This window comes from Lagenorhynchus albirostris, chromosome 15 (assembly GCF_949774975.1).
Source record: "Lagenorhynchus albirostris chromosome 15, mLagAlb1.1, whole genome shotgun sequence".
Lineage (NCBI taxonomy): Eukaryota > Metazoa > Chordata > Mammalia > Artiodactyla > Delphinidae > Lagenorhynchus > Lagenorhynchus albirostris.
Genome location: NC_083109.1, coordinates 30,025,558 through 30,050,091, shown reverse-complemented (window position 1 = coordinate 30,050,091; position 24,534 = coordinate 30,025,558). Strand labels below are relative to the sequence as shown.

The window sequence follows — 24,534 nt, the reverse complement described above, 5'->3', positions numbered from 1 at the left end:
AAAACCTCATGAACATAGATATAAAAACCCAAAACAAAATATTACCAAATCAAATTCAGAAAATCTACATTAAAAAATATATCATGGCCAAATTGAGTTCATTTCAGGGATATTAAGGATGGTCAAACAATTAGAAAGTCTATCAGTGTAACTTAACACATTAACAGATTAAAGGACAAAAGCTATATGATCACTGGTCACCTACTATGTGCCAGGCACTATTCTAGAAGATTTCTTTGAAGTCAGAAACAAGACTGTTCAACAATGTCCTATAGACCTTAAACAATTCAATAATTAGACAAGAAAAAGAAGCACAGAGTATACAGATCAGAAATAAACTATTACAGGCTTCCCTGGTGGTGCAGTGGTTAAGAATCCGCCTGCCAATGCAGGGGACACGGGTTTGAGCCCTGGTCCGTGAGGATCCTACATGCTGCAGAGCAACTAAGCCCATGCGCCACAACTACTGAGCCTGCGCTCTAGAGCCCGTGAGCCACAACTACTGACCCTGCGTGCTACAACTACTGAAGCCCGCACACCTAGAGCCCATGCTCCGCAACATGAGAAGCCACTGCGATGAGAAGCCCGTGCACCGCAATGAAGGGTGGTCCCCGCTCGCCGCAACTAGAGAAAGCCCGCGTGCGGCATTGATGACCCAGTGCAGCCAAAAATAAATAAATTTATTTTTAAAAAAGAAAGATACTATTACAACTTATTGGCAGCATGATTATCAACATAGAAAACTTAGTAGAATTCACAAGCTCTAAGTACTACAAGAATTTCAGAAGGTTTCCTAGATATAAGTTCAATATATAAGAAAATCAATTCTGCTTTTGCATTTCTACCATCACAACGATGGTAAGAATCGGACAGTTTCTGGTTCAAGGAGGATTAGAGAGTTTCGACACCCCATCCCTACCAGATAAGCCCAGCTAAGCTCCTGCCTAGACCCATACAGGTAAACTCACCAGAGATCAGCCAAGTCACCCAGATAACCATAGAGACTTATGAGCTAAATATTGCTTACTGTTATAATGATAATACTGATAAAAATAAAAATAAAAATTTCATTCCTATGTACTACAGTAATCAATTAGGTTTAGCAACAGCAACAAAATTATACATCTAGGGGTAAATCCAATAAAAGTATGTGAGACCATTTGGAAAAAAGTTATAAGAATTTACTTAAAGACATAAAAGGTATCTAAATAAGTGGAAATATAAAGCATGTTCTAGATGATAAGACTCTATTGATAAACATGACGAACTTCTCCAGGCTAATCTCAATATCAGGTGAAATTCCAATCAAAAATCTCAACAAGGATTTTTGTTGAAATAAAAGGAACAAAGGGCTAAAAACAACCAGGAGAAATTTGAAGTTTTATGTAACTAAGGTGTATTTCAAATCTGTAGGGAGGAAAGTATACTATTATATAAATGGGACTGGGACAACTGCTTACCAAATAAAAATAACTAAATTAGGTCATAACAAACTATACATAAAAATAAATTACAGGTAGAAGAAAGATCAAAAAGTGAAAAAGCAGGGCTTCCCTGGTGGTGCAAGGGCTGAGAGTCCGCCTGCTGATACAGGGGACACAGGTTCGTGCACCGGTCCGGGAAGATCCCACATGCCGCGGAGCGGCTGGGCCCGTGAGCCATGGCCGCTGAGCCTGCGCGTCCGGAGCCTGTGCTCCGCAACGGGAGAGGCCACAACAGTGAGAGGCCCGCGTACCGCAAAAAAAAAAAAAAAAAAGAAAAAAAAGTGAAAAAGCAAATTTTTTTAACGTTGAGGAAGAAATACAGGAGAATATCTTGACAAGGTCAGTAAAGGAAAGGAATTTTTTAATATAACAAAAAGAGCACAAACCATAAAGGAAAAAAAGTGATAAAATTGACTACATTAAAATTTAAATTTCTGTTAAAAACACACCATAAAGAAAGTTAAAGACAAGCCATAATTGCTGGTGGTAATGTAAGTTGGCTAAATCTCTATGGAAAGCTTTTTGGAAAGCTTTTTGGCAATACCTAACAAAATCTAAAATGCACATATCCCTCTGATAAAGCAATTTTACTTCTGAGAACTAAACCTAAAAATACACCCAGAAATGTGTGAAATGACATGGATACAAGGTCATTCAACACCTTTATATAAATTAAGACACAACCAGGCAATGGAATACCAAAGAATTTTTTTTTCAAATGTACTGGTATGAATCTCTAAGATATGCTGCTCAGTGAGGATGGAGAGGGAAAAGCAAAGTACAGATCATTGGGGAAATATGCCATTCTTATGTAAAAAGGAGGAGGAAGAACATATAAAATATGCAATTGTTTATATATGCTGCTAACATATCTGGAAAGCTACACAACTGATGACAGACTATTCCCAGAGAGGGAAAGGAAAACTTTCTATCATATATCCCTTTGTAGCTTTTGAATGCATTACCAATTTAAGAAAAGACCATATTTCATCTGTTCAAAGACATGCCTTTCTTTTCTCATTTAATATCTCTGAAATCAAGGTGCTTCTTAGAACTGATACCAATATCTTAATAATACTAGAAACATTTTTCTTTCTTAGTAGTACATAAAATAATGGTGTATCTTATAATTGATGGCATCTTAGATTCAACAAAATTAAGTAAAAATTTCTTAATAAATTTTTTAAAAATATAATTTTGGATTTACAGAAAAGTTGCAGAGATGATACAGTGAATTCCCAGACACCTCTTATCCAGTTTCACCTAATGATAACATATTAAATTACTATGATACATTTGCCAGACTAAGAAACCAATATTGGTACTTTTCTATTCCCTAAACGCCAGACTTTATTCGAAGTTCTCCAGTTTTTACACTAATATACTATTTTCTGTTCCAGGATACCACATTACATTTATTCATCATGTCTCCTTTGTCTCCCCCCTGGTCTATGACAGTTTCTTAGTGTTTCCTTGTTTTTCACGACCTTGACAGTTTTGAGATAGTGTACTATCAAGCATTTTGTGGAATGTCCCTCAATTTGTCTGATGTTTTTCTCATGATTACATTGGGGTTACGGGGCTTTGGGAAAAACGCCACAGAAGCAACATACCCTCCTAATCACATCATATCAGGGGGCACATGATATCAACACATTTTACCACAGCAATGTTAACCCTGATCATTTGGTCAAGGTAGTGCTTGCCAAGTTTCTCCACTGTAAAGTTACTATTTTTCCCCTCTCCATATTCTACTCTTTGGATAAGAGTCACTAAATACTGCCTATACTTAAGGAGGGCAGTGGAGAGAAATTAAGCTCCGCATCCTAGACAGGGAAGTATCTGCTTATAATATTCAGAATTCTTCTGTAATATTTGTTCCTTCTTATCAATTATTTATCCAATCAATTATAGGTAAAATTTTTGAACTGTAAAATAAAATAAGCCTTTTACTAAAAGAAGATCATTGCTGCATATATAATCCCAGGATTAATATACAGAATATATGAAGAACTCTTACAAACTAATTTAAAAATCAACCCAAATGACAAATGGGCAAAAGGCAAGGAAAAGCAATTCAAATGAACATAAATGAAATATGGCCTTTAAACATATTGAAAGATAGTCACTCTTACTAGTAATCAAGAGAATACAAAATAAAACCACCATATACAATTTCATACCCATCAGATTGGAGTGAAAAAAAAACTAGAACACCCAAACATGAACGAGTAAAATGAACCCAAACATGGGAGTAAAATCTAGACCAATCCCTTTTAAGAACAATTTAGTAATATCTAAAATTGAAGTGCTCTGACCCAGCAATTTTACTCCTAATGACTAGGTAACAAATCCTTTTGAAAGTCAGGTGGTTTCCAATTTTTTGCTTACAACAAAACTGAAGGCAGATATAACTCAGCTATTGCCTGGTACATACTTAAAACGAATTTTCGATGAAAGACTATCATTTGACTTTTGGCATATAATTTAAAAGGAGTTCAAATACTTGACAGACCCTGCCACAACGAAGTTTCTTCCATTTAAAGATACTTATTTGGGACTTCCCTCGTGGTCCAGTGGTTAAGAATCTGTCTTGCAATGCCACATGCCACAGGGAAACTAAGCCTGCGTGCCACAATTAATGAAAGATCCCGCGTGCTGCAACTAAGCCCCAATGCAGCCAAAAAATAAATAAATAAATATTTTTAAAAATAATTTTAAAACTTATTTATGTTAACAAGTTTTATTAGTTTTACATTTACCAAAAGGGGAAAAGGGATTAATATTTACACTAAATTCTGTCTCGTTCTAACAGTAAATTATTTCATCACAGATTTTTTTTTTTTTTTTTTGGCTGCATTGGGTCTTCATTGCTGCGTGAGGGCTTTCTCCAGTTGCGGCGAGCCGGGGCTACTCCTCGTTGCAGTGTGCGGGCCTCTCATTGTGGTGGCTTCTCCTTGTGGAGTACAGGCTCTAGGCGCGCAGGCTCAGTAGTTGCAGTGCACGGGCTTAGTTGTTCTGCAGCATGTAGGATCCTCACAGACCAGGGCTCGAACCCGTGTCCCTGCATTGGCAGGCAGATTCTCAACCACTGTGCCACCAAGGAAGTCCCTCATCACAGATTTTTAAAAGTACTATCCATCTCAACAAGAGATGCTTTTCCAATAAAAAATGTTTAAAAGTTTTTTCAAAAAACGTGTATTAGATTTGTGTCATTTGCTCAGCTATATACTACAAGTAACTGTAATAATTAGTTAATTCAGAAGAAAATCTTCAGCATGTGAGGTCTCATGGTCATAGAAAGCTGAAAAAAATCATTTATTTACAAATCCTTATTACAGAAAAGATAGGATACTCAAACTATCTTCAAGCATAGAACTATATTAGAATAAACTTCTATGGGGGAAATACACGTACACACACAAATCAGTGCACGTAAAACTGGTGAAATCTGAATAAGGTTGATGGACTGTATCAATGCCAATATTCTGGTTGTGCTCTTGTACTATGGTTATGCAAGATGTTACTATTAAGAGATGTTACTACAAAGATGTTACTATTAAGAGAAACGAGTGACAGATATAAGAAATCTATCATTTCTTAGAACTGTATATGGATCGACGATTATCTCAAAATAAAACTTTTTTAAAACTATATATGAAGATTTTGAAACTTATTACAAAACTACTTATTACAAACTAATCAGGATGGTCTGGTACTGACATAACAACAAACATATAGGTCAATGGAACATAACTGTGAGTCTAGAAATAAACCCATTCATCTAGAGTTAACTGATTTTTGACATGGGTACCAGGACCATTCAATGGGGGAAAAATAGTCTCTTCAATAAATGGTGCTGGAACAACTGGATATCCACATGCAACAAAATGAAGTGGAACCACCACCTCACACAGCATGTACAAAAATTAATTCAAAATGGATCAAAGACCAAAATGTAAAAGCTAACCCTATAAAACTCTTAAAAAGAAAACACAGGTGTAAATCTTCATGACCTTGGATTAGGAAATGGTTTCCTAGATAAGAAAGACACTTAAAGCACAAGCAAATGAACAAAAAAAAAAAAGAAAAGAAAAATTAGACTTCATCAAAATTTTAAACTTTTGTATGTAAAAAGCATTATCAAGGTTGTTCTTGTGAAAAACAACCAACAAAATAAGAGGAAATTATTTGCAAATCATATATCTGAAAAGGGTCTAATATCCAGAACAAATAAAGAACTCTTACAACACAACAATAAAAAGACAAATAATTTTGAAAATGGTCAAACGATTGGAGTAGACATTTTTCCAAAGGAGATATACAAATGGCCACACAGGCACATGAAAAGATACTAAAAACCAATAGTCATTAGGGAAATACAAATCAAAGCCATAATGAGATACCAGCTTGTACTTACTAGGATAGCCATTCATTCATTTATTTATATAAATAATTTTATAACAATAAATGAATGGGACTTCCCTGGTAGTCCAGTGGTTAAGAATCTACCTTCCAATGCAGGGGACACAGGTTTGATCCCTGGTTGGGGAACTAAGATCCCACATGCCATTGGGCAACTAAGCACGCGCGCACAACTAGAGAGCCCACGTGACGCAACTACCGAGCCTGCGCACCACAACCAGAGAGAAGTCCCCACGCCACAACTAGAGAGACGCCCACGCACTGCAACGAAGAGCCCTCGCTCTGCAACGAAACATTCCACATGCCGCAACAAAGATCCCGCGTGCTGCAACTAAGACCAATGCAACCAAATAAATATTTTTTAAAAAAATAAATGAATGAAAAGCTCTCTGCTCCTCCCGTTCGACAGACAGCCGTGTCTTGTGTGCAGTGCCAGCTGCGTCCCGGAGACAAGATGGTGAAGGTCGGAGCGAACGGATTTGGCCGTATTCGGTGCCTGGTCACCAGGGCTGCTTTTAACTCTGGCAAAGTGGACATTGGTGCCATCAATGACCCCTTCATTGACCTTCACTACATGGTCTACATGTTCCAGTATGATTCCATCCACGGCAAGTTCCATGGCACAGTCAAAGCTGAGAACGGGAAGCTTGTCGTCAATGGAAAGGCCATCACCATCTTCTAGGAGTGAGATCCCACCAACATCAAATGGGGTGATGCTGGTGATGAGTATGTGGTGGAGTCCACCGGCATCTTCACCACCATGGAGAAGGCCGGGGCTCACTTGAAGGGTGGAGCCAAGAGGGTCATCATCTCTGTCCCTTCTGCCGATGCCCCCATGTTTGTCATGGGCGTGAACCATGAGAAGTATGACAACCACCTCAAGATTGTCAGCAATGCCTCCTGCACCACCAACTGCTTGGCCCCCCTGGCCAAGGTCATCCATGACCACTTCGGCATCATGGAGGGACTCATGACGACGGTCCATGTCATCACTGCCACCCAGAAGACCATGGATGGCCCCTCCGGGAAGCTGTGGTGTGATGGCCGAGGGGCTGCCCAGAACATCATCCCTGCTTCTACTGGCGCTGCCAAGGCTGTGGGCAAGGTCATCCCTGAGCTGAATGGGAAGCTCACTGGCATGGCTTTCCACGTCCCCACCCCCAACGTGTCCGTCGTGGATCTGACCTGCCGCCTGGAGAAACCTGCCAAATACGAGGACATCAAGAAGGTGGTGAAGCAAGCGGTGGACGGCCCCCTCAAGGGCATCCTGGGCTACACTGAGGACCACGTTGTCTCCTATGACTTCAACAGTGACACCCACTCTTCTACCTTCAATGCTGGGGCTGGCATCGCCCTCAATGACCACTTTGTCAAGCTCATTTCCTGGTATGACAATGAATTTGGCTACAGCAACAGGTGGTGGACCTCATGGTCCACATGGCCTCCAAGGAGTAAGAGTCCCTGGACCACCAGCCCCAGCAGGAGCACAAGAGGAAGAGAGAGGTCCTCTGCTGCTGGGGAGTCCTTGCCCCAACTCCGTCCTCCAACACACTTGAGAATCTCCCGACCTCCACGTGGTTTCCATCCCAGACCCCCTGAGGAAGGGGAGGAGGAGGGGCTTAGGGAGCCCTACCTTGTCATGTACCATCAATAAAGTACACTGTACCCAGAAAATAAATAAATAAATAAATAAATAAAACATCAGAAAGTAAGTATTGATGAGAACGTGGAGAAAATGCAACTCTCATACACTGCTGGTAGGAATGTAAACTGGTACAGTTGCTGTGAAAAAGTTTGGCACTTCCTCAAAAAGTAAACATTGAGTTACCATGGACCCATCAATTCCACTCCTAGGCAAACACCCAAGAGACATACCCATATGTCCACTCGAAAATTTGTACATGAATGTTCACAGCAGCATTATTCATAATAGGCAAAGGGTGGAAGCAACCCAAATGTCCATCAACTAATGGATGGAAAAATAAGATGTGGTATATGTATACTATGGAATATTATTCAGCCATAAAAAGGAATGAAGTACTGATATATGATACAACATGGATGAATCTTGAAAACATTACACTAAGTAAAAGAAGTCGGTCACAAATGACCACAAATGCCTAGGACAGAAAATCCATAAGCAGAAAGTAGACTGTGGTTGTCAGGCACTGGGAGGAAGGAGGAATGGGGAGTGACTGCTAACAGGTACAGGGTTTCTGTTTGGCATAATGAAAATATTCTGGAATTAGATAGTGATGATGGTTGCACAACTTTATGAATACACTAAAAATCACGTAACTGTACACTTTAAAATGGTGAGTTTTATGTTATCTGACATTTAGATCAGTGGACAGAATTCATAACCCGGGGGGGAAAATTGTACAGAGGAATTAGAATGAAATAAGAAGTTAGGCAAAAAAAAAAAAAAGGGACACTGAAAAAATTGACTATCGAAGAAGACCCTAAATGCGTATTTTTAAAAAGAGTGAGAATGAGGGAGCTGGAAGAGGGAAGAGATATGGGAACATATGTATATGTATAACTGATTCACTTTGTTATAAAGCAGAAACTAACACACCATTGTAAAGCAATTCTACTCCAATAAAGATGTTCTAAAAAAAAAAAAGAGTGAGAATGGTTAACAAACTGCTATAAAATTTGCAGGTACCCAATAAATTTTGTAAAGTAATATAATGGATTTTTTCAGTAACTCTATTTATAATACACCAGAAATGACATTCTTTGCAACTACATAAAGACCTTTTTTAAAAATGGTGTATGTCAACTGCATGTTAACCTAAAAGTACTCAAGGAAGTAAACAGAATTTTTAAATATTTTGGAGGTACTTCAAAATTTGAAGATCAAAGCCCTAGAGAAAAATCATACACAGGTACACAAAGAGATATGTAAAAATGTTAATTGTAGCACTGTTCATAACAGCAAAAGCTGGAAAAATCTAAATGCCCAGCAGCAGAAAACTAGGTAAATAAATTGGAATTCTGTAATGAATATAGCTATGAAATCAACTAGTACTACATTTATCAACACAAACATCTCAAAAGCATAAAAAAATAGGTTTAGGAGTGGGAAAAAAACATATTACAGAATGATTACTTTTTATAAAGTTTGAAAACATGATCTTGTTTTTGGAAATAAGACATTTGTGTGTGTGTGTGTGTGTGTGTGTGTGTATCTGTAGTGAAATAGAAACATACAAGAGAAATAATAAACATCAACTTCACCACACTAGTTACCTCTGGGGAGAGTTAAGGTAAACAGAATGAGGAAGGAGTAATATAGGAACCTTGGTGATATCTGTAATGCTTTATATTACACAACTTATATAATTATGTAGTAATATTAATATGAAGGAATTCAGAAGAGCTAGGTTGCAAGTATACAGATGTTCATTTTATTATTCTTTGTATCTCTTCCACAAGCTTAAAATATTTCATGTTAAAAGGAAGTTAAAGTTAGCTCAGAGACTGAACCAGCACCAAATACATGCACCAAAGCAACCAGTTACTTGGTCAGGGTTGGTCAGTGTTTCTCAACCAGGAGTGCAAATGATGTTCCAATTAAAAGACAGTAATGGTATCTATTAAAAGAGACGCATAAGACATGATATTTAAATACATTTTAGGGAAGGGTACGAAATGAACCTAATTCTGCAAATTTGCCACAAGATCATCTTGCTAAACCTTCTGATTAAAATCCTTGTATAGGGGAAATCCAGGAAGATGGCGGAAGGGTAAGACGCGGAGATCACCTTCCTCCCCACAGATACACCAGAAATACATCTACACGTGGAACAACTCCTACAGAACACCTACTGAACGCTGGCAGAAGACCTCAGACCTCCCAAAAGGCAAGAAACTCCCCACGTACCTGGGTAGGGCAAAAGAAAAAAGAATAAAGAGAGACAAAAGAATAGGGATGGGACCTGCACCAGTGGGCAGGAGCTGTGACGGAGGAAAGGTTTCCACACACTAGGAAGCCCCTTCGCGGGCGGAGACTGCGGGTGGCAGAGGGGGGAAGCTTCGGAGCCGAGGAGGAGAGCGCAGCAACAGGGGCGCGGAAGGCAAAGCGGAGAGATTCCTGCACAGAGGATCGGTGCGACCAGCACTCACCAGCCCGAGAGGCTTGTCTGCTCACCGGCTGGGGCGGGCGGGGACTGGGAGCTGAGGCTCGGGCTTCAGTCGGAGCAAAGGGAGAGGACTGGGGTTGGCAGCGTGAACACAGCCTGCAGGGGGTTAGTGCACCACGGCTAGCCAGGAGGGAGTCCGGGGAACAGTCTAGACCTGTCGAAGAAGCAAGAGGCTTTTTCCTCCCTCTTTGTTTCCTGGTGTGCAAGGATAGGGGATTAAGAGCGCTGCTTAAAGGACCTCCAGAGACAGGCGCGAGCCGCAGCTAACAGCGCGGATCCCAGAGACGGGCATGAGACGCTAAGGCTGCTGCTGCCGCCACCAAGAAGTCTGTGTGCGAACACAGGTCACTATCCACACCACCCCTCCCGGGAGCCTGTGCAGCCGCCACTGCCAGGGTCCCAGGATCCAGGGACAACTTCCCCGGGAGAACGCACGGCACGCCTCAGGATGGTGCAACGTCATGCTGGACTCTGCCGCCGCAGGCTCACCCCGCACTCCGTACCCCTCCCTCCCCCCGGCCTGAGTGAGCAAGAGCCCCCGAATCAGCGGCTCCTTTAACCCCGTCCTGTCTCAGCGAAGAACAGATACCCTCCAGCGACCTACACGCAGAGGCGGGGCCAAATCCAAAGCTGAGCCCGGGGAGCTGTGAGAACAAAGAAGAGAAGGGGAAATCCCTCCCAGCCACATCAGAAGCAGCGGATTAAAGCTCCACAATCAATTTGACGTACCTGCATCTGTGGAATACCTGAATAGACAACGAATCATCCCAAACTGAGGAGGTGGATTTTGAAAGCAAGATTTATTATTTTTTCCCCTTTTCCTCTTTTTGTGAGTGTGTATGTGTATGCTTCTGTGTGAGATTTTGTCTGTATAGCTTTGCTTTCACCATTTGTCCTAGGGTTCTATCCGTCCTTTTTGTTTTTTACTTTTTAAAAAAAATTTGCTTAATAATTATTTTTTATTTTAATAACTTTATTTTATTTTATCTTACTTTATTTTCTTTTGTCCTCTTTCTTTCTTTCTTTCTACTTTTTCTCCATTTTATTTCGAGCCGTGTGGATGAAAGGCTCTTGGTGCTGCAGCCAGGAGTCAGTGCTGTGCCTCTGAGGTGGGAGAGCCAACTTCAGGACACTGGTCCACAAGAGACTTCCCAGTTCCACATAATATCAAATGGCGAAAATCTACCAGAGATCTCCATATCAACACCAACACCCAGCTTCACTCAACAACCAGCAAGCTACAGTGCTGGACACCCTATGCCAAACAACTAGCAAGACAGGAACACAAGCCCACCCATTAGCAGAGAGGCTGCCTAAAATCATAATAAGTCCACAGACACCCCAAAACACACCACCAGATGTGGACCTGCCCACCAGAAAGACAAGATCCAGCCTCATCCACCAGAACACAGGCACTAGTCACCTCCACCAGGAAGCCTACACAACCCACTGAACCAACTTTAGCCACTGGGGACAGACACCAAAAACAACGGGAACTACGAACCTGCAACCTGCAAAAAGGAGACCCCAAACACAGTAAGATAAGCAAAATGAGAAGGCAAAAAAACACACAGCAGATGAAGGAGCAAGATAAAAACCCACCAGACCTAACAAATGAAGAGGAAATACGCAGTCTACCTGAAAAGTAATTCAGAATAATGATAGTAAAGATGATCCAAAATCTTGGAAATAGAATGGAGAAAATTCAAGAAACATTTAACAAGGACCTAGAGAACTAAAGATGAAACAAGCAACGATGAACAACACAATAAATGAAATTAAAAATACTCTAGAAGGGATCAATAGCAGAATAACTGAGGCAGAAGAATGGATAAGTGACCTGGAAGATAAAATAGTGGAAATAACTACTGCAGAGCAGAATAAAGAAAAAAGAATGAAAAGAACTGAGGACAGTCTCACAGACCTCTGAGACAACATTAAGTGCACCAACATTCAAATTATAGGGGTTCCAGAAGAAGAGAAAAAGAAAGGGACTGAGAAAATATTTGAAGAGATTATAGTCGAAAACTTCCCTAATATGGGAAAGGAAATAGTTAATCAAGTCCAGGAAGCACAGAGTCCCATACAGGATAAATCCAAGGATAAACACGCCAAGGCACATACTAATCAAACTGTCAAAAATTAAATACAAAGAAAACATATTAAAAGCAGCAAGGGGACTTCCCTGGTGGCGCAGTGGTTGAGAGTCCGCCTGCCGATGCAGGGGACGCGGGTTCGTGCCCCGGTCTGGGAGGATCCCACATGCTGCGGAGCGGCTGGGCCCGTGAGCCATGGCTGCTGAGCCTGAGCGTCCGGAGCCTGTGCTCCGCAGCGGGAGAGGCCACAGCAGTGAGAGGCCCGCAGACTGCAAAAAAAAAAAAAAAAAAAAAAAAAAGCAGCAAGGGAAAAACAACAAATAACACACAAGGGGATCCCCATAAGGTTTACAGCTGATCTTTCAGCAGACACTCTGCAAGCCAGAAGGGACTGGCAGGACATATTTAAAGTGATGAAGGAGAAAAACCTACAACCAAGATTACTCTACCCAGCAAGGATCTCATTCAGATTTGATGGAGAAATTAAAACCTTTACAGACAAGCAAAAGCTGAGACAGTTCAGCACCACCAAACCAGCTTTACAACAAATGCTAAAGGATCTTCTCTAGGCAAGAAACACAAGAGAAGGGAAAGACCTACAATAACAAACCCAAAACAATTAAGAAAATGGGAATAGGAACATACATATCAATAATTACCTTACATGTAAATGGATTAAATGCTCCCACCAAAAGACACAGACTGGCTGAATGGATACAAAAACAAGACCCATATATATGCTGTCTACAAGAGACCCACTTCAGACCTAGAGACACATACAGACTGAAAGTGAGGGCATGGAAAAAGGTATTCCATCCAAATGGAAACCAAAAGAAAGCTGGAGTAGCAATTCTCATATCAGACAAAATAGACTTTAAAATAAAGACTATTACAAGAGACATAGAAGGACACTACATAATGATCAAGGGGTCAAGCCAAGAAGAAGATATAACAATTGTAAATATTTATGCCCCCAACATAGGAGCACCTCAATACATAAGGCAAATAATAACAGCCATAAAAGGGGAAATCGACAGTAACAAAATCATAGTAGGGGACTTTAACACCCCACTTTCACCAATGGACAGATCATCCAAAATGAAAATAAATAAGGAAACACAAGCTTTAAATGATTCATTAAAGGAGATGGACTTAATTGATATTTATAGGACATTCCAGCAACAGAATACACATTTTTCTCAAGTGCTCATGGAACATTCTCCAGGATAGATCATATCTTGGGGTCACAAATCAAGCCTTGGTAAATTTAAGAAAATTGAAATTGTATCAAGTATCTTTTCCGACTACAACGCTATGAGACTAGATATCAATTACAGGAAAAGATCTGTAAAAAATACAAACACATGGAGGCTAAACAATACACTACTTAATAAAGAAGTGATCACTGAAGAAATCAAAGAGGAAATAAAAAAATACCTAGAAACAAATGACTGGAGACCTGACAACCCAAAACCTATGGGATGCAGCAAAAGCAGTTCTAAGAAGGAAGTTTGTAACAATACAACCCTACCTTAAGAAACAGGAAACATCTCGAATAAACAACCTAACCTTGCACCTAAAGCAATTAGAGAAAGAAGAACAAAAAAACCCCAAAGTTAGCAGAAGGAAAGAAATCATAAAGATCAGATCAGAAATAAATGAAAAAGAAATGAAGGAAATGATAGCAAAGATCAATAAAACTAAAAGCTGGTTCTTTGAGAACATAAACAAAATTGATAAACCATTAGCCAGACTCATCAAGAAAAAAAGGGAGAAGACTCAAATCAATAAAATTAGAAATGAAGAAGGAGAAGTAACAACTGACACTGCAGAAATACAAAAGATCATGAGAGATTACCACAAGCAACACTATGCCAATAAAATGGACAACCTGGAAGAAATGAACAAATTCTTAGAAATGCACAACCTGACAAGACTGAATCAGTAAGAAATAGAAAATATGAACAGACCAATCACAAGCACTGATATTGAAACTGTGATTAAAAATCTTCCAACAGGGCTTCCCTAGTGGCGCAGTAGTTGAGAGTCCGCCTGCCGATGCAGGGGACACGGGTTCATGCCCTGGTCCTGGAAGATCCCACATGCCGTGTTGCGGCTGGGCCCGTGAAGCTATGGCCACTGAGCCTGCGCGTCTGGAGCCTCTGCTCCGCAACAGGAAAGGCCACAGCAGCGAGAGGCCCGCGTACCGCAAAAAAAAAAAAAAAAAAATCCTCCAACAAACAAAAGCCCAGGACCAGATGCCTTCACAGGCGAATTCTATCAAACATTTAGAGAAGAGCTAACACCTGTCCTTCTCAAACTCTTCCAAAATATAGCAGAGGGAGGAGCACTCCCAAACTCATTCTACAAGGCCACCATCACCTTGATACCAAAACCAGACAAGGAAGTCACAAAGAAAGAAAACTACAGGCCAATATCACTGATGAACATAGATGCAAAAATCCTCAACAAAATACTAGCAAACAGAATCCAACAGCACATTAAAAGGATCATACACCATGATCAAGTGGGGTTTATTCCAGGAATGCAAGCATTCTTCAATGTACGCAAATCAATCAACATGATACACCATATTAACAAACTGAAGGAGAAAAACCATATGGTCATCTCAATAGATGCAGAGAAAGCTTTCGACAAAATTCAACACCAATTTATGATAAAAACCCTGCAGAAAGTAGGCATAGAGGGAACTTTCCTCAACATAATAAAATCCATATATGACAAACCCACAGCCAGCATCATCCTCAATGGTGGAAAAACTGAAAGCATTTCCACTAAGATCAGGAACAAGACAAGGTTGCCCACTCTCACCACTCTTATTCAACATAGTTTTGGAAGTTTTAGCCGTATCAATCAGAGAAGAAAAGGAAATAAAAGGAATCAAATTGGAAAAGAAGAAGTAAAGCTGTCACTGTTTGCAGATGACATGATACTATACATAGAGAATCCTAAAGATGCCACCAGAAAACTACTAGGGCTAATCAATGAATTTGGTAAAGTAGCAGGATACAAAATTAATGCACAGAAATATCTGACACTCCTATACACTAATGATGAAAAATCTGAAAGTGAAATCAAGAAAACACTCCCATTTACCATTGCAACAAAAAGAATAAAATATCTAGGAATAAACCTACCTAAGGAGACAAAAGACCTGTATGCAGAAAATTATAAGACACTGATGAAAGAAATTAAAGATGATACAAATAGATGAAGAGATATACCATGTTCTTGGATTGGAAGAATCAACATTGTGAAAATTACTATACTACCCAAAGCAATCTACAGATTCAATACAATCCCTATCAAACTACCAGTGGCATTTTTCACAAAACTAGAACAAAAAATTTCACAATTTGTATGGAAACACAAAAGACCCCGAATAGCCAAAGCAATCTTGAGAACGAAAAACGGAGCTGGAGGAATCAGGCTCCCTGACTTCAGACTACACTACAAAGCTACAGTAATCAAGACAGTATGGTACTGGCACAAGAACAGAAATATAGATCAATGGAACAGGATAGAAAGCCAAGAGATAAACCCACGCACATATGGTCACCTTACCTTTGATAAAGGAGGCAGGAATGTACAGTGGAGAAAGGATAGCCTCTTCAATAAGTGGTGCTGGGAAAACTAGACAGGTACATGTAAAAGTATGAGATTAGAACACTCCCTAACACCATACATAAAAATAAGCTCAAAATGGATTAAAGACCTAAATGTAAGGCCAGAAACTATCAAACTCTTAGAGGAAAACATAGGCAGAACACTCTATGACATAAATCACAGCAAGATCCTTTTTGACCCACCTCCTAGAGAAATGGAAATAAAAACAAAAAATAAACAAATGGGACCTAATGAAACTTCAAAGCTTTTGCACAGCAAAGGAAACCATCAACAAGACCAAAAGACAACCCTCAGAATGGAAGAAAATATTTGCAAATGAAGCAACTGACAAAGGATTAATCTCCAAAATTTACAAGCAGCTCATGCAGCTCAACAACAAAAAAACAAACAGCCCAATCCAAAAATGGGCAGAAGACCTAAATAGACATTTCTCCAAAGAAGATATACAGACTGCCAACAAACACATGAAAGAATCCTCAACATCATTAATCATTAGAGAAATGCAAATCAAAACTACAATTAGATCTCATCTCTCACCGGTCAGAATGGCCATCATCAAAAAATCTAGAAACAGTAAATTCTGGAGAGGGTGTGGAGAAAAGGGAACACTCTTGCACTGCTGGTGGGAATGTGAATTGGTACAGCACTATGGAGGACAGTATGGAGGTTCCTTAAAAAACTACAAATAGAACTACCATATGACCCAGCAATCCCACTGCTTGGCATATACCCTGAGAAAACCATAATTCAAAAAGAGTCATGTACCAAAATGTTCACTGCAGCTCTATTTACAATAGCCAGGAGATGGAAACAACCTAAGTGTCCATCATCGGATGAATGGATAAAGAAGATGTGGCACATATATACAATGGAATATTACTCAGCCATAAAAAGAAACGAAATTGAGTTATTTGTAGTGAGGTGGATGGACCTAGAGTCTGTCATACAGAGTGAAGTAAGTCAGAAAGAGAAAGACAAATACCGTATGCTAACACATATATATGGAATCTAAGAAAAAGAAATGTCATGAAGAACCTAGGGGTAAGACAGAAATAAAGACACAGACCTACTAGGGATGGACTTGAAGATATGGGGAGGGCTTGGAAGGGTAAGCTGTGACAAAGTGAGAGAGTGGCATGGGCATATATACACTACCAAACGTAAAATAGATAGCTAGTGGGAAGCAGCTGCATAGCACAGGGAGATCAGCTCGGTGCTTTGTGAGCACCCAGAGGGGTGGGATAGGGAGGGTGGGAGGGAGGGAGACGCAAGAGGGAAGAGATATGGGAGAAAAAAGAAAAATCCTTGTATAACTTTGCAAGATGTCTCCAGTATTTCAAAAACCAATGTGAAAGGGGAAAATTAAGTGACAATTACAGCCAGTTTGGCCTTTTCATTCAATTTTGAAAAACCATCCACACAGGAAGTATGCTATTTGCAAAGGAATGCTTACATACAGCTGAAAACCACTATCTTTTTATCATTTAGAAACAAAACACAAAAAAATTCTAAGAAATAATTTTTAAAGCACAAATGCATGAATAACAAACATGAGGACAGGAAAGTTGTCTATTTCTATAGTATAAAGCAGAGCCAAATACAATCTCTATTTTAATATATATTCGATCCCCAAACTAAATGTCACTTTTTATTTGTATATAAATAATGCTTCTCCTTACTCAATTAATTTAAAATACATGTTAAAGAGGGAAAAGAAATTTTTCTTTTTATATTGTGAATATCATTACAAACTGTATTCAAAATGTATGTTATAATGTTTAATAGGAAGTTACTTTTTACTATTTAAAATCACCTTATCAAAAATAGGATACATTTTTTAATGTGTAATTAAGGTAGTCCACAAGATTATACATTTTTGTGAAAGGATTTGTGAATCAAAAAATATAGGAAACACTGGTCAAGAGGTTACTTTTGTGTCCCTTAACAGCACCTGACACAATTTCAGCCTCTAATGCTTATAGGCTAATTAATAAACAAATTAGAAAATCCTTAATTAGAATGTAAAAAGTACCAAGAGGAATTAATTGGAAAATTCATTCAACTTAATAACTGTACACCGTTAATGTCAAATTCTAAAACAATAAAGAGGCAATTCAGCCATAACTAAAATTGACTTCTATAAGTGAAAGAGAATTCTAGATAAGTAAACACGTTAATAAATAGCCTGAATTAAGCTTCACTCAAAATGTACTTGAAAAAAAAAATGAAAAAAAAAATGTACTTGAAAAAACAGAAAACTTAAAGAATTAAAACCTGAAAGGATGAAATCAAACCACGGTCTCAGGTGTTAAAAGAAAAGCAGTTAAAGGGATATGACATCAATAAAAGGAGGAGAAAGAAAAAAGCAAGGTAAATAAAAGAAATTCACCCTAAGGAGGAAAAATTAGAAAAAGTCAGGCTAACAATAAAGGGCCAGTTTGAAAGTATAGGGAGAAAAGGAAAAATGGAAGGAAGAAAGCAACAAAACGAAGGATTAGATTAGTATATAACATATGAATAAGAGGCAGTTTTGCCATCATGCATTTGGGAAATCACAGAAAATAGTAAAGAGTATAAATGAGAAACAAGTTTCATAATAGGTTAGTGGCTGATGAATTTCTAGATACAATCATTAGGGAAAGTACAACCACAGTTTCATTTCAGTTTTAGGAACAAGATTGTATTTAAAGAGAAAAACCAATATGATTTCTGTTCAACCACGCTAACAGGTACCTACTTCTATATTTAATTCTCAAGATAAAGATAACCTACAAATTTATTAAATAAGTTAATCACAATTAGTAAAAACTGTTTTGATCATAAACATACTCTGCTTTTTTCCTATATATTTATCTGTCTTCTATACTGTAGTAAATAAAATGCATTTGCCTATCTTGGGAACCTTTCACAGAGGTAAAGTTTAAATGTCAGATACCTGCTTTCAAACATATTAGGCAATTATATTAAGACATTCATGCTAAATTTTTCTTTTTACTCAATAAACATATTTTTACCTTTTCATCTAAGTAAACTCTTCCAGGAATCAGCCAAAAGCTTGAAAGGTCTGTTATGTATTTTATATAAAGTTTCCACCCAAAATAACATAAATTCACACAACATAAGCACATATTTTGTTGATTCTTCCCATAATCCTCTCTTTTTTCCCTGTCACATATCAAGGGATGAATAACTGCCATTCAATGACTTGGCTCTCAACACAGAACAGTCTTCACTGCAGTAACCTCAACGTTCCACATAGTGGGTCCCTCATGGAGTGAATTTCTGATAAACTGGGGGACCAGCATGATACGATATTTTCCAGACCATTCCCAATTTTCATCATCAACACTTACTGAGTATTCACCAAACAGCAGGTTCTAAGAATAGGCAGCGATGTCACTGTCCTCACCCGCCCGGTACTGGCCCCACTTTCTGGTGACAGTGTGTTTTCCGTTTTCCTTCCCCTTTCTCAGTCCTTCCATCTATGAAGTTGGACCCTCATCCCCCAGCTCCAGAGAGGTACTCAACTCAGGTCTAATCAGTCAGAACATTCCCAGGACACTAGCCACAGTGACTGCTTCAGTAAAGGACAAGGGACCAACCAGCGAGACTCTCACTCTTCCTTATCTGTTACACGCTCCTAAGGAAAAGTTACTCTCTTCCAGTGTGATTTAGCTCCTGGAGACATCACATGAAGAGAGCCTGCCTGAAAGTGAGGCCAGTAAAGAGAGGAGAGAGACCAACTGGTCACCTGGATCTACCCACATATGAAGCCAACAATATCCCCTGGACTTTTCTGTCACATAAACCAATAAATCTCTCCCATTTTTTTCTCTTAAGCTTGTCTGAGTTGGGCATCTGTCACTAAAAGAACTTTGATAGAAATTGTATCCAATACAATTTACAAATAGAGTGACAATTAATGAGCCTCTGAATGTGAAACTAGATAAAAAGAGCTAAAGTACAGGGCAGTGAGAACAGCCTGATCCTGAGCTGGAAATTGGCAATCCCAGTTATGCAGTATCAAAGAAACAAGTTAAAACTACTGCCCGCGGTAACAGGGTTTGGATCATGTGCCCAACATGATTGGAACATTGGGAGATTCGGTATTAAAAAGTCAGTAATTTAGACCATGTCATCAATTCCAAGAGGATAAGGCCCAGGTAGGGGTAAAATAGGTGAAGGGGATTAAGAGTTACAAACAGTCAATTATAAAATAAATAAGCCACAGGGATGTAATATACAGCATAAGGAATATGGTCAATAATACTACAGTAATTTTGTATGGGAACAGATAGTTACTAAACTTATCATGGTGATCATTTCATAATGTACGCAAATGTCAGATCACTATGTAGTACACCTGAAACTAACATAATATTGTACATAAATTGTATTTCAATCAAAAAACAAAACAGGGAATTCCCTGGTGGTCCAGTGGTTAGGACTCTGTGCTTTCAGGGCACGGGTTCAAACCCTGGTCAGGGAATTAAGATCCTGCAAGCTGTGCAGCACGGCCAAAATAAATAAAATAATAAAATACAAAAACAAAACAAGAGGATAAGGCCCAAACTCCTTGGTATGGAGTTTAATGATCTGGCCCTAGGTCCCTCTGTATGTTAGGAAGGTTTCTGAGCAAGACAGTGATACATGTTCTCAGGGGATTATATGACACAGGGTAGAATGTATTCTGGAGGTGCAAGAAACCAGCCAGGGTGCAACAGAGGCAGGTCAGCAATAAGGTGAAGGGCCAGGTGCACTAGGATGGCAGCAGGAAAAATGGAAAGGAACACATTTCTAAGACTTTAGAGAAGGGAGAACAAACAGAAGGAGCAAAAGATTACTCCTAAGTTTTGACCTTTGGTTATCTAAAGTAGAATTTGCTACTGAAATAAGGAAGTACAAAGGAAAACACTATTTTTTTCAATGAGGATAAGAAGTTTGGTCTTCGATGTGGCTTAGTATGAGGTGGACAGCACAACATCCCAATAAAGATGCCCAGCAAACAGTGGAAGACAAGACAATGAAATTCAGGAGAAATAAAAGACAAACACGGCAGTCATATAGGTACAGATGACTTTTTTTTAAGTCATAAAGAATATATAGCAGAACTTCATTCCTTCATTCAACGATAGTTATTGAGCACTATGTCTCAGCCACTGCTCTAGGCTCTGGGAATATAACAGTGAGCAAAACAGATAAAAATTCCTGCCTCATGGAGCTTATATTCTACTGGGAAAAACAGACAAGTCTAAATTTGATTCATGAACATAAATTTAGGGCTTCAGGTTAATACTTCTTAGTAATTACTGTAAGCAAAATAAGTATTTATTTTACCTTCTTATATCAAATTTTATTTTCCAGAATTTTCACTTCACTAGTTAGAAAAACATATTTATGTCCTCAGGCCAGTAGCCAGACAGATTCAAGTAAATCAAGATTTTTTTTTTTTATGCTAGCTTTCCTATTGTAACAAACCTATTTTCCCTCCTTTGTTTCTCAGAGTGTTGGGATTATGTCAGCCCTTCCAAATAATGTCCATAAAGGATGACTCGACTCAGAAAAAATGAGAGGCCAAATGGTATAAAGGAAAGCATATGTTTGGGAATTAGACAAGGCCTGAGTTCAGATATCAATTTTTCACAAGTTGTGTAACCTTGGGCAAGTTACAACTGTGAAATGGGAATAACTTCACTCTAAGGATTAAAAAGAATAATTTCTAAAAGGCCCTTGACACAACACCTGGAAAAAATGGAGAAATGCTAGAAAAATGGAAGCAGCTACTGCTGCAACTATTACTACTACTATTACTGCAATGTGCTGTGCACAAAACAGATGCTGAATAAATGCCTTTCTTTTTCTTCTATAGACAGTATTAATATCATGGGCAACTATAAGGCTCTAATTCAGCAGGTTATTGTATTCTAACCTCCCAGAAGTTGTATACAGGAACTTAAAAGAATTAAATGTGTATTAATTTCATAAATGAGCTTAACATCTTTATTTTCTAACTTAATGTGATATATTTATCCTCCAAACAAAAGTTTCGATGGTGATATCACAAGTAGAAAAACATGATTACTGAATCACATAAAAATGAATGGAAGTGGCATTGCTTTAGAAATCATCCACCAAAGATTTCATAGTTATTTTTATTAAACTGACACCATTAACTTTATCCTCTGTAATTAATCATTTCTATAGTATCTTATATTTGGAAAAAAAATTAAGTGATTTTCTAACTATAACCACACAATAATCCAAATTGTAAACAACACCCTCAGAGTTGTCCTGAAGATTAAATGGCACAATATACATGAAAATGCCTGATCCAGTCCGTGGCATGTAGTATGGACTCAGTATGATAACTTTAGTGAAATCTAACCCTCTTATTATCCTACATTCCTTTCAATTAATAAAAAGGACCTTATAACAGCAATTGTAACACAGGATTTATGGAACTAAAAGGCTTAAAAATCACACCAACCTAATGCTGACCCAAACCAGAAAGGTATTCATTCTAATGTCTCGAAGTTTAATAACAAAGAGGTTTGTAAGTTAAATCAAGACCCATACCAACACATAATAAAAACCAACATTTCACTCTTCCCCTAAAAAATCCTACAACTAAAAATTTAATGAAAGGTTTTTTTTAAAGCCTAGAAATGTAAGTTCCTCTTACTTTCACTTTTTTAAAATATTGCTTCTTTTTTTTTAAGATTTATTATTTATTTATCTTTGGCTGCATCGGGTCTTAGTTGCAGCATGCAGGATCTTGGCTGAGGCATGTGGGATCTTTTGTTGGGCACACGGGCTTCACTCTAGTTGTGGTGTGTGGGTTTTCTCTCTCTAGTTGTGGTGTGCAGGTTCCAGAGCGCGTGGGCTCTGTAGTTTGCGGCATGCGGTCTCTCTAGTTGAGGTTTGCGAGCTCAGTAGTTGTGGTGTGGGCTTAGTTGCCCGTGGCATGGGGGAATCTTAGTTCCCTGACCAGGGATCGAACCTGCGTCCCCTGCATTGGAAGGTGGATTCTTTACCACTGCACCACCAAGGAAGTCCCTTACTTTCCTTTTTTTAAAATGCAAATTCCAGAATCCCACAAAATATAATGAAATTATCAGAATAAAGGTCATAACTCTTTGCCCAGGAAAGAGCACTGACACCAGCTGGAACTGGCTCAAGTGGAGTGTCCACAACAACCAGGGGTGCCCCTTCACTCACGGATGACGCCATTTGAGACAACCAGTGTCAGGACTGGATGTTCCCCCTAACAAGCAGCTTTTCTCCAATCCTCTGGACTGTCCACGTGAACACTTGGACCTGCTTTCTCTATATGTAGATGACTCCAATACTTACACCTGTCCCACAAGGTAGAAACCCTGTAAACACTCCAATCTCAGTATGTGCAAATTAAACATCTCAAATCTGCTCCTCCTGTGTCCCTGTGTCTGTTAATGGTAACACCGTCCTCTCAATCAACTAAGATAGGATCTAGTTTTCTTTCCTTCACCATCCCCCTCTCTCTTCCCAAGAGCAAGCCAGTTTCAAAGAAAGATCTGTCATTCACCTCTACAATACCACCGAGCACCTAACCCTGCCTCCATTCCCACAGCTTATCTCAAGTTCTCGTTACTGCTGTCCTGACCCATGTCAACAGTTCCAATCTAGTTGCCCACCATCTCTCATGCTTAAAGTGAGTCCACCTTCTCTGAACATTAGACAGACTGATCTAGCTATATATATCCCTCCCCACCCTGTGGGCCCCCACGGTCTACTAAGGCATCCCAGATTTTCAGAACTTGAAGAACTCTCCTCTGACCCAACCATCCATTCACTTGATCGTGGAAGTTCCTCAAATTCAAAATGGTCTGGCCCCATCTTCAAAGGCCATTCCTGCTCTGGCGCCAATCTAAAAGCCTGTAATGTCATGAAAACAAGATGAACTATGCTATTCTACTGCTCACAGGCTAAAGGTCAAAATTCTCAACCCAACCAACAGGGCTCCACAAGGCCTGGCTCCTATCTCACCAGTCTTGCTCCCCTTTGCTCTCTCTGCTCCAGCCACCTGGCTTTCTATCCATCCTGCCATGATCCCTCTCATCTCCAAGCCTCTGTACGTACTGGACCCTCAGCACCCCACCTCCCATGTAGGTGGTGGCATTTCACCCTTCAGATCTCAACTCAAAAGCCACTTATTCAGACACTAACCTTACCTTTCCAAACTAAATCAAGTCCTCCGTTTGCCCCCTCCTATTCACTTCCATAGCTTTAAGAAAAATCATAAGAAATTGATTACTGTTCCCAAGCTAGAATGTAAGCTCCGTAAGAGCAGGAATGTGTCTGTCTCGTTAACCACTGTAATCTCATAACCCAACCCAGAGTAGCCCTCAACAAGTTTGTGTAGATTAATGTAGTTCATAAACCAGAACCACATTACCCAGAACCCTAAGTAAAGGTACAAGGCTGGCCCTACAGTACACTAGTCTTGAAATCACTTGCTTTCTCCATAACGACAAAGAGCTCAGCTCTTCAACGTTCTCCGTGTTCCCTTGAAGATCTGACATTACGTGAGTCTATAATTCTACGGTTCCAAACTTCTCTCTCGCAATTCTCTTCTATATACCCTGGCACTAGCAATACTTTACTTTCTGGTCTCCACAATTTTGTTTGCATCCTTTGTTCCATCTGAAATTTTTTTCCCAGTGCCACACTTCCAAATCCTACTATCCTCAAGTA

General features: G+C 39.3%; 1 protein-coding gene and 1 pseudogene across 2 annotated transcripts in view; one reads left to right on the top strand and one right to left on the bottom strand.

Moving 5' to 3' along the window:
* ATRN (attractin) overlaps nt 1-24,534 on the bottom strand; it is a 174,364-nt gene that overhangs the window by 148,036 nt on the left and 1,794 nt on the right. The window lies entirely within an intron of this gene.
* Nucleotides 6,312-7,364, top strand: LOC132505571 (glyceraldehyde-3-phosphate dehydrogenase-like; annotated as a pseudogene).